This window comes from Tachypleus tridentatus, chromosome 11, assembly GCF_004210375.1.
Source record: "Tachypleus tridentatus isolate NWPU-2018 chromosome 11, ASM421037v1, whole genome shotgun sequence".
NCBI classification, from domain to species: Eukaryota; Metazoa; Arthropoda; class Merostomata; order Xiphosura; family Limulidae; genus Tachypleus; species Tachypleus tridentatus.
This window is the reverse complement of record NC_134835.1, coordinates 68,836,183-68,845,804: the sequence shown is the minus strand read 5'-3', so window position 1 is coordinate 68,845,804 and position 9,622 is coordinate 68,836,183. Positions and strand designations below refer to the sequence as shown.

The following is a 9,622-nucleotide window of genomic DNA, read 5'->3' as shown; positions in this document are numbered from 1 at the left end:
TCCTTATTATATAACTAAACCAGCATAACATCCTCCCAACTGAATCTTTAAAGATACAGTTAAAAAAATTTTGAACTCTTATTTCCATAAATGTCTCACCCACTTTAGTAACTAAAATTTGCCTTGATAATTATTTTCTTATGAGAAAGAAACCTAACGTCATTCAAAAGTTGTTTATTAGATACTTCTGTCTGGTCAAATAGTATATTGCAATTACAAACTAATTATCAACCTACTAATATTGTATCATATCATATGTACATTTAAATTCCTTACTTCAAAATATGAGAATATAATTTTTTCAAACAATTTTGTACATAATATTCTGATATTACTAATCTAATATCATTGAATTTTTTTATGAACAATTCAGTGAAACTTCTTTCGGTTCCATTAACACTGTATAATTAAAGAAAAATGCCACACATTTGATAGTGATACAGTTTCATGGTATTTTTATTATAAATGTGAAATGAAAAGGTTTTATCGCACAAAGCTACTCGAGGGCTATCTGTGCTAGCCGTCCCTAATTTAGCAGTGTAAGACTAGAGGGAAGGCAGCTTGTCATCACCACCCACCGCCAACTCCTGGGCTACTCTTTTACCAACGAATAGTGGGATTGACCGTCACATTATACGCCCCACGGCTGGGAGGGCGAGCATGTTTTAGCGCGACGCGGGCGCGAACCCGCGACCCTCGGATTACGAGTCGCACGCCTTACGCGCTTGGCCATGCCAGGCCCAGTAGATTCTGACGTGAAGGGTAAAAGAAAGAGCAACGAGATTTTACTCGACGTCATTAAAAGTTATCATGAAATTAAAAACTTGAATTAGGAAAGTTGGCGCGAGGAATAAAGAACAATGGAGAAATATAGTTAACTGCTTTTATCACTGCACTGTGGAACATACCCAGATTAAGTGTATGTGTGTTCGTATCTGGATATATTTGTAAGAATGAAATACGCGAATACATTTTCAGTTCGAGAAAAGGTGTATTTTTCAGAATTTTTCGTGGCAAAACGTAGTAAAGAAACTAAGGGAAAAGGACACTTTGAAAACCGGTCGCATCTGTCTGCGAGTTATTTTCAGAAACATTGGAACAAAGTATGTTCTTCACATCAAGATAATTATTTAAAAAAATGCTCTTTATACTGTTGAAATAATTGTTAAAATATTTATCATTAATTTATATTTAAAACTTTAGCACATTTACTTTGACACAATATAATAGATATATATTGAAAAACAAAATAAAACAGTTGTGGATTTTTTCGATAGGTTGTTGTTTTTAAGTTTCTCATACTTTCAGGTGTCACCACCGTATGATACGACAAAAAATACTGCTCTGATAGCTTTGAGGCTTGGCATGGCCAAGCGCGTAAGGCGTGCGACTCGTAATCTGAGGGTTCGCGCTAAACATGCTCGCCCTCCCAGCCGTGGAGGTGTATAATGTGACGATCAATCCCACTATTCGTTGGTAAAAGAGTAGCCCAAGTGTTGGCGGTGGGTGGCGATAACTAGCTGCCTTCCCTCTAGTCTTACACTGCTAAATTACGGACGGCTAGCACAGATAGCCCTCGAGTAGCTTTGGGCGAAATTCCAAAACAAACAAACTTCAAACTGTAGATCTCGTTACTAAGATCTGGATCTTATTTCTCTATTATTTGTTCTGGAGTATTGACAGTTTCCTTACTTGTCACCGTTGTAACCAAAATGGTTGGCTTATAGCGTGACCTTCATCTATTACTCGTATTTACAAAAGCAGCGAACATTTTGTTTGAACTTTTGTGTGTCCTTCCTGGTGTTACTTACATTAAGTAATAGTTATGCAAACACGCGTGCCCCTGCCAAAAAAAAACAGTTTTAGAGAGATTATTTGTTCACGATTACTTTTTAAATTTTAAATAAACGTTCAGAGAAGCTTCAAGGAAGTTGTTCCACTTGTGTGTGTGTGTGTGGGGGGTGATAAGGGTTGAGAATAATTATGAGTCAAAATAAAACAAACTTCGTTGTCTACGTAATAAATATACATATTATAGTATTTCAGAACATCAGATTTGCAATTAGTTTCTAGTTTGTTAAAAACAAACACAATGGGTTATCTGTGCTCTTCACACGCAAATATCGAAACCCGGAGCCACCGAAGGGGAGAGGAAGGGTTCTTTTTCAGTGTTCTAGTGTACCATCAGATTTTACCAGTCTGGTTCACTTGTATTTAGTCTTCTAAATTATTTCACTCTAGGTAAAAGCTGCCACATCCCATAGTCTTGTTGGAATAACTTTTAGCAACTTTATTTTAAAATTTTTTTATTGCTTAATAAAGCTTACAAATTATAGGATAATAATGTAAACTAAAACTATCTTGAAAGTGCTATTTTAAATTAATTTATATAATTAAAAGTTACTCATTAAACAAATTATATATACAAACCATAACATCTCAATTTAATTTGTGACAAGTGTTGAAAATAATGTTCTTTAAAATACACCTATGAGAGTCAGACGAATCATCAAGCAAAACTTTTAAAAAACAATAAAAATAATTGATATACTATATACTTAATTTGGGAAGTTAAACTTATTTACAATCGGGCCCGGCGCTCGACTCGAAATTCGAGGGTCGCGGGTTCGAATTTCCGTCACAAACATGTTTGTCCTTTCAGCTGTGGGGGCATTATAATGTGACAGTCAATCCCACTATTCGTTGGTAAAAGAGTAGCCCAAGAATTGGTGGTGGGTGGCGACAACTAGCTACCTTCTTAGTCTTACACTGCTAAATTAGGGACGGCTAGCGCAGATAGCCCTCGTTTAGCTTTGCGCGAAATTCAAAACTAAATCTTTACAATCTCGAACATCGATGTTGTATTTCCTACACAAAAACATAAAACCAACCAACAACTTTGGTCGTCCCATTGTATGTTGTATTAAAATAATTTCTACTTTGGTGCATTTTCATTCACATGTTCTTCAACTTGAAAATAATTCTCACTTTCCAATTATTCTGTCATACCAATTATATTTTGCCATTAAATACGGTTTTAACTCTAATATTATCCCACTATATTCGAATGAATGTTCGAGTATAAGTCATTCGTTCAGTAACCACATTCTGTTATAGTCTAATTTCAGTTGTAGCTGAAACTTTCAGATTACCTTTATTTTACAAATGCCTTGACACTTAGTTTTATGAACACATCACAGATGGCACTAACATTTCAGTAAAATGTTTGTAAAGTTTTAATAACATTATTACGGTCTTAAATAATATTTTTTACCTGTGGTATACACATTCTGCTTGAGATGTTTACAACAGGGTAAATAAAAAAGTGGAATTAAAAACTTGCAAATAAGGATCGTAAAAAAAGGCTAGAGATACTATAGGTGTTATTTATTCAAATTATAAACCCCCATTTTGACTTCATGCTGTGACCTAGAATTATAATAAGTGGAGCTAAAAGCACCATTACAGTGAATTTCAAAAACTGGAGAGGTTAGAAACAATATCACTGATGTAAGTTACGTTATTTCTTTGCTTATCTGGAATTAAGTACAATGGGCTATCTATTCTCTGCCTACAGACATGCTGCTGTGCTACTAGGTAGAAGGGTCAAAATATTGATTTGTAGTTTGAGTAATGTATGCAGTATCTACGACGTTGTTTCCTTTTTTTTTTACGTGCCCTATTTGCAATTTTTTAAACTTCCAACGTTTTCTTTTTATTCATCTTGTTTCCTGGTTTTGTTTTATGCTCAACTATGAGCAAAGAATTATTTTCTACGGTAGCTACCTTTACACATTGTCATGATAGTAAACATATCTAGTAGCTAGATGATACAATTCATAATGAACTACTGTAACCATTGACTATTTTATCTCATTAGTTGAGCTATAGCTGAAGATTGTTACTGACGTTTGTCTGAGAATATAGTGAGAATATATATAGTTCCGGTGTAACTAAATTCTCTATATATAAAACATAGCAATGAGCATATGCCTATATTAAAGACAGCCCTCATTAAGCGCGTATAAGATTTTACAAGTAGAAAAGCTGCGTTTTCGTATAAAATGGTGCAGATAGTCTAGTTGTTTGTGCCATAATACGCCAATTAACGAAATCCTACGAATCATCTATGACTAAGATGTTGCTTTAAATAAAGTTTCGTGCGTTTTAATCAATTAATTTATGAAACTGTAATAAGCTTTTTGATGTTACATGTATCGATTGTTATGTTTTATTACTCAACTTTACATATAAAGCTTTGGCAGCGATTACTAACGGTCTTCCCTCTGGTTTTATATTGCTAAGTTAAGGACAGCTAGCCATCATGTAGCTTTTCACGAAATTCTAAAAACAAGAAAAACTTTTGATGTGGCGGGAGGCCAGACATGAGTAATACTGGTAAAAGAAGTTTTATTTCACAATTAGGATATTCTATATTAAATTGTTAGGAATTAAAGTCACTATTATTTCGAAATGTGGCGTAATTTAAATAATTAAAATTGTACATTTACGGATACGTTTTCTTCGAAGAGTGCAATATTTGTCGTCAATTCCTCTCCTTTGTCTATTATACAAGTCAGAAAACTTGCTCCGAGATTAATAAGGAATAAAAGGTTGTCCAAATCCCGCAAAAAGGAAAGAGGAACCACAACGTTCCTGAACACCCCAGTTGGAGAGAGAACTCTTCTGATTTCTCTCTCTCTAAATTAAACCCCTGCCACGTTAGTTTGCGTTTGCCAAAAGGAAAGTGGCAGTTCAGCCGCATAAAGATTAAAAAGTTTATACTCATGAAGGATTCAAGCAACCATTCGACTTTTATACTTTAAAACTTTAATGCTTTATCAGGTATTTAGAAAAGCTAGAAAGTAATTACAACAGATTACATCTAAAAAGGAAGAATAGGGAGTTTCTTGTTTTTAAAAAGCTTTCCTAATATTAAATGACAGTTAATTTTAAGGACAAGAAAATTAAATTCAACCATGAAACAAACATTAACAAATAAAAAGGTTTCCCTCTTTGAAAATTAAACCTTTAACAAATTTAAGATTTTAGCTGTTGTAAAACAAATTTCCTATGCTTGTTTTATGCATTAACTAGTGGAAATATGGTATATTAGCAAATTTTGGACTTCAAGGAGTGGTTAGAGATTTGACAAAACAGGAGTATTTTAGCTGTTGTAAAACAAATTTCCTATGCCTGTTTTATGCATTAACTAGTGGAAATATGGTATATTAGCAAATTTTGGACTTCAAGGAGTGGTTAGAGATTTGACAAAACAGGAGTATTTTAAAACAAGAGGCAGTTTGTAAATACATATACCATAATTAGAAAGTATATTTCTAAAACTAACGTTTCTCCTTTGAACTTCTTTCTTTAAATCATAAATAATGTCACGTACACATATAACAAAACCATGACAAAATAGTTTTCTTTCATTATTTATTCACAAAGCCTGGTTATGCATTATATCCAAAATGAGTTCTAGCATATTCTTTACCTAAAGACAGATATCCCACAATAGTTTTTTAGTTGTATATTCATTAATTTTAGATTTTATGTATGTATGCATTTGTCTTTTCGTTTAGGACACAATTGTAACGTGGTATTTGTTTGCAGCTGTGTGGGTTTTTTTCAAATGGTACAATTTTTTTTGTTCTCCCCCCCCTTGTAACTGAAAGAAAGAAGTTACAAAGTATCTCATATACAGAAACAAAGTATGATTTATTGCAGACAAATAGGATTTTAACAAGTTCCAAATTATTAGTTATGAACAAAGCACCACAATATGTAGGATAGGAACATACTGAAAATACATCTTGTTAGGTATAAAAAAAAAATTATCCACAGATTGAGGCATGTGAAACTGGAGATGAATATTTAAGAGTTCTTTTGTGGAAGTTGCGTTGTAACCTGGAGTTTGAAATAGAAAAAATAGCAATCAGTACTGATAATAGTCACATAGTAGGAAAGTTAAATAACAAGGTTAGTTAAGAAAAACCTTTAACAACTTCAACATTGATAAATCAATCAAGATTGCCCAAGCATCCAATATACAATTATTTATTTTCAAAATTGTTAGAGTAATCTACTTAGAGATTATATTTGTACTAATCTACTATACTTAAAAAAGGTAGAGTAAGCACTTGAAGACAGCATTCAAGATTAGCCCAATTATAAAGGCTTTTTTCCTGGCCTTTGTTTTTATATGTTAATTGGGCTGTATATTTATAACCACTTATAATCATGGCTGACCATAGACCATTTCCCATTATGCTATCTTGTATTCTTCAATGTCCAGATAGAATCTGTCTACACAAAAGTACAAGATGTTTGCTCGAGGTCATTGCTAATTCTTGCACCTAAATCCACCAACAAGCTGTTCAATTACAGTATGGATTTTAACAAAGGATATGGTTTTCTTTCCTATACTTTTTGAAAATTGAAGGTGCATGGAGTGAGGGGGAAGCTTATATTAAGAAAAACACACCCATAATTAGACCAATATGATAATTAGGTGGTTTGCCAATACAGATCACATGTATTCCACTACTATGCACTATATTCAAGTAAGTGAAGAGCTTAGACAATGGGAAACATACCTCGTCAACACAACATATAAACAGCTATCTGTTAGAGGTTCCCCTCCTCCTCAAAAGTTTGTGATGGAGGCCCTGCATTAATTTAAAAATAAATATGGTCATGTATTTGCACATACATTACTTACCGTTTTAATTTCTGTGTATTCATGAAGAGCATCTTCTCCACTGTAGAGTATAAAACTTGGAATTAAGTACTGATTAAGTCACAAAATAAAGTAATTTATGCTATTACTCATAAAACTTGTTTGTACTGAAAACAACTTCACATAAGACATTCATAAAAACACCTGTTAAAAACAAATACAAGCAGTATATATGAAAAACGGCTCGTTTGGGTTGAGAAAATATTTTACATAGAAGAGCATACAACGTTTCGACCTTCGGTCATCGTGAGGTTCACAAAGAAAGGGGTAACTGACCGAAAGCTGACCACATGTTTGAAGGGGTTGTGTAACCGAGTGTCGGAATGTAGAGAGCGGTGTTAGATGTTTGAATATATAATTTTATTTTATTATATTAAATATAGGTATAAAGTCGTTCCTTTATATTGGTTTATTTTGGGTTTAAGTTGTTGTATAAATAAGGCTTCTTTAATTTTGCGTTTGTTTATTTAGTATTTGAGTGTTTTCTATGGTTATGTTGTGTTATTTGACTTGCTGTGTTCGAAAACGTGTGAAGGTGACTTGTGTTCTTTGAATTTGGTTTCCATTTTTCTACATGATTCTCAATATAGAAGTCGTGGCAGTTATCACATTGTATTTTATAAATAATGTTGGTGTGGTGTTTGTCAGTGTAGTTTTTACATAGTATAGACCTCAGTTTTGTGCCTGGCTTTTGAATAAATTTGGTATTAACTGGAATGTCATATTTTGTTACTAGTTTTTGCCAAATGTTGGTTATTTGTCTGTTGATGTCAGGAATATATGGTATGCAGCAGTATATGGTTTCGTGATTTTTTGATTCGTGAGATATATTTACTTTTGTTGGTTGATTTTGCTTTCTGTCTAGGTGTGTGCATTTTACGTTTTCTACGGTTTGCGGAGGAAACTTATTGATGTTGATGAAGTATTGTTTTATTTTGTCTAATTCATCGTTAATTTTATCTGGTGAGCATAGTTTTATGGCTGTTTATTTGGTTTCTTATTATGTTGAATTTTTGTTTTGTTTCATGTGCTGAGTCCCAAGGAATGTATAATCCAGTATGGGTGATTTTTCGGCGGATTTCTGTTTTGAATTGTGTGTCGGTTCTTATATTTGAGGTTAAGAAATAATATTTGATTGCTTTCTTCCTGTTCACATGTGAAGTTAATGTTGGGATGTCTAGAGTTAATGTGATTGAAAAAATTAAGTGTGTGTTCTGTAGATCTGAATCCCGCAACCGTGTCATCCACATATCTGTACCAGTACAGTGGTGGATGTAATGCTGTGTTAATTGCTTGTGTTTCAACTTGTGTCAAAAATATTGGCTAGAACTGATGATACTGGGTTGCCCATGCTTAGGCCATTTGTTTGTATATAGTTGTGGTTGTTGAACATGAAGTTTGTCTTTATCGTGGTGAATTCTATGAGGGTTGCTAATTGGTTGCTGGGAATGTCTATAGATGGGTTAGGGTCTCGGATATAGAGTTCTAAGGCTATCTTGCAGGCTTCAACGGTTAGAACTTCTGTAAAGAGGGATATAACATCGAAACTGGCCATTAAGGCTTTATAATTAAGTTGATTTAGATTAGACTTGAAATTAAAAGAGTCTTTGATGAATGAGCTGGCTGATGTTACATATTTGGAGAATGCCCATGCTATGTATTTACCAAGATTGTAATTAAACGATTCATATGTGGACATTATTGGTCGTAATGGACAATCTGGTTTATGAGGTTTGGGGATGCCGTATACTTGTGGTGTGCGTGAGTCGGTGTTTACGTAGGTAGGAATAAAGTGTTTGTGAAATTGTGTTGGCTTTTTTCATTTGTAGTAGTAATTTGTTCAGTTGCATCTCGTGTGTCTTTGTTGGATTTGTGTGCATTACTTTAAATTTGTTCGTGTCTGATAGGATGTTTTTCATTTTTTGGATGTATTCATTCGTGTTCATTATGACTATAGCGTTACCTTTAGCTGCTTTTCGAATTTATGTTTCTGTCTTGTTTTAGGTTTTTAATGGAATTAATGTCTCTTTTGTAAGATTGTTTTTTAGTTTTCTGTTTTGTGAAATTATGTTGATGGTTTTGTGAGAAAATTTTGAAAAAATCGTTTAAGATGTTTTTAGGCGTTTCTGGAAAATATAAATTTTTAATTTTACCTGGGAAGTTTGGCCGTTGGATGAAAACAAAATTATCTAAGTTGTCTTCTTTCTGTTGGTTGTTTTCTGTAGAAAGTATCACAAGTCTCCTGGCTAGATCTTCTAAACATGTTTTGATTTCTATGGTTGGAATGTACCAAGGTGCTATTGCGAAGTTTAGTCCTTTGTTAAGTAGATGTATCTCGTCTGTGTTTAATTGTCGGTCGGATCTGTTAATTATGAGGTTAGTCAACGGTTTGTCATGTTGATGTCTTTTCTGTTGTTTGCATCTTAGTTTTAGTTTTCTTGTTGTTGTGGCAGATCTTTTTGTCTCTATTGTTCTTAGTATTGATTTGGTTTATGTTTCGTTGTATAAGTCCGTAAATCTCTGGTTTAATGCAGCATGCCAGTTGATGGTCTAGGTTCATTTTTTGTTTTTGTAAGTCATGTAGTTCTTTGTATTGTGTGTTCAACATGGCTTTAAGTAGTTTTCTGTAAATTTTGGATAATGTTTGTGTATTTATTAAAATTTTTAAAGTTTTACCTTTACAAAATTAGGGGTTACTTGTTCCTTTCTACATTGTTGAATAAAATAGATTGTCGTTGAAGTTTCTGTAAATGTGTGGGTGCTATGTTAATCCAGGCAGGTGATGCATATTCTATTATGGGTCTAATGTACGTTTTGTAGATTTTAAGTATATTGTCTGGTGATGTTCCTCGGTTTTACCTGAAAGACTTCTTGCATAGT

General features: G+C 33.4%; 1 long non-coding RNA gene across 1 annotated transcript; it reads right to left on the bottom strand.

Annotated features, from left to right (window-relative positions):
* Positions 1-5,700: 5,700 nt before the first annotated feature.
* LOC143231519 (uncharacterized) lies at positions 5,701-7,000 on the bottom strand. Its single transcript, XR_013016961.1, has 2 exons — positions 6,725-7,000; positions 5,701-5,910 (listed from the first exon to the last, which is right to left on the bottom strand). It is a non-coding gene; the product is annotated as an uncharacterized LOC143231519 (long non-coding RNA).
* Between the last annotated feature and the right edge of the window lie 2,622 nt (positions 7,001-9,622).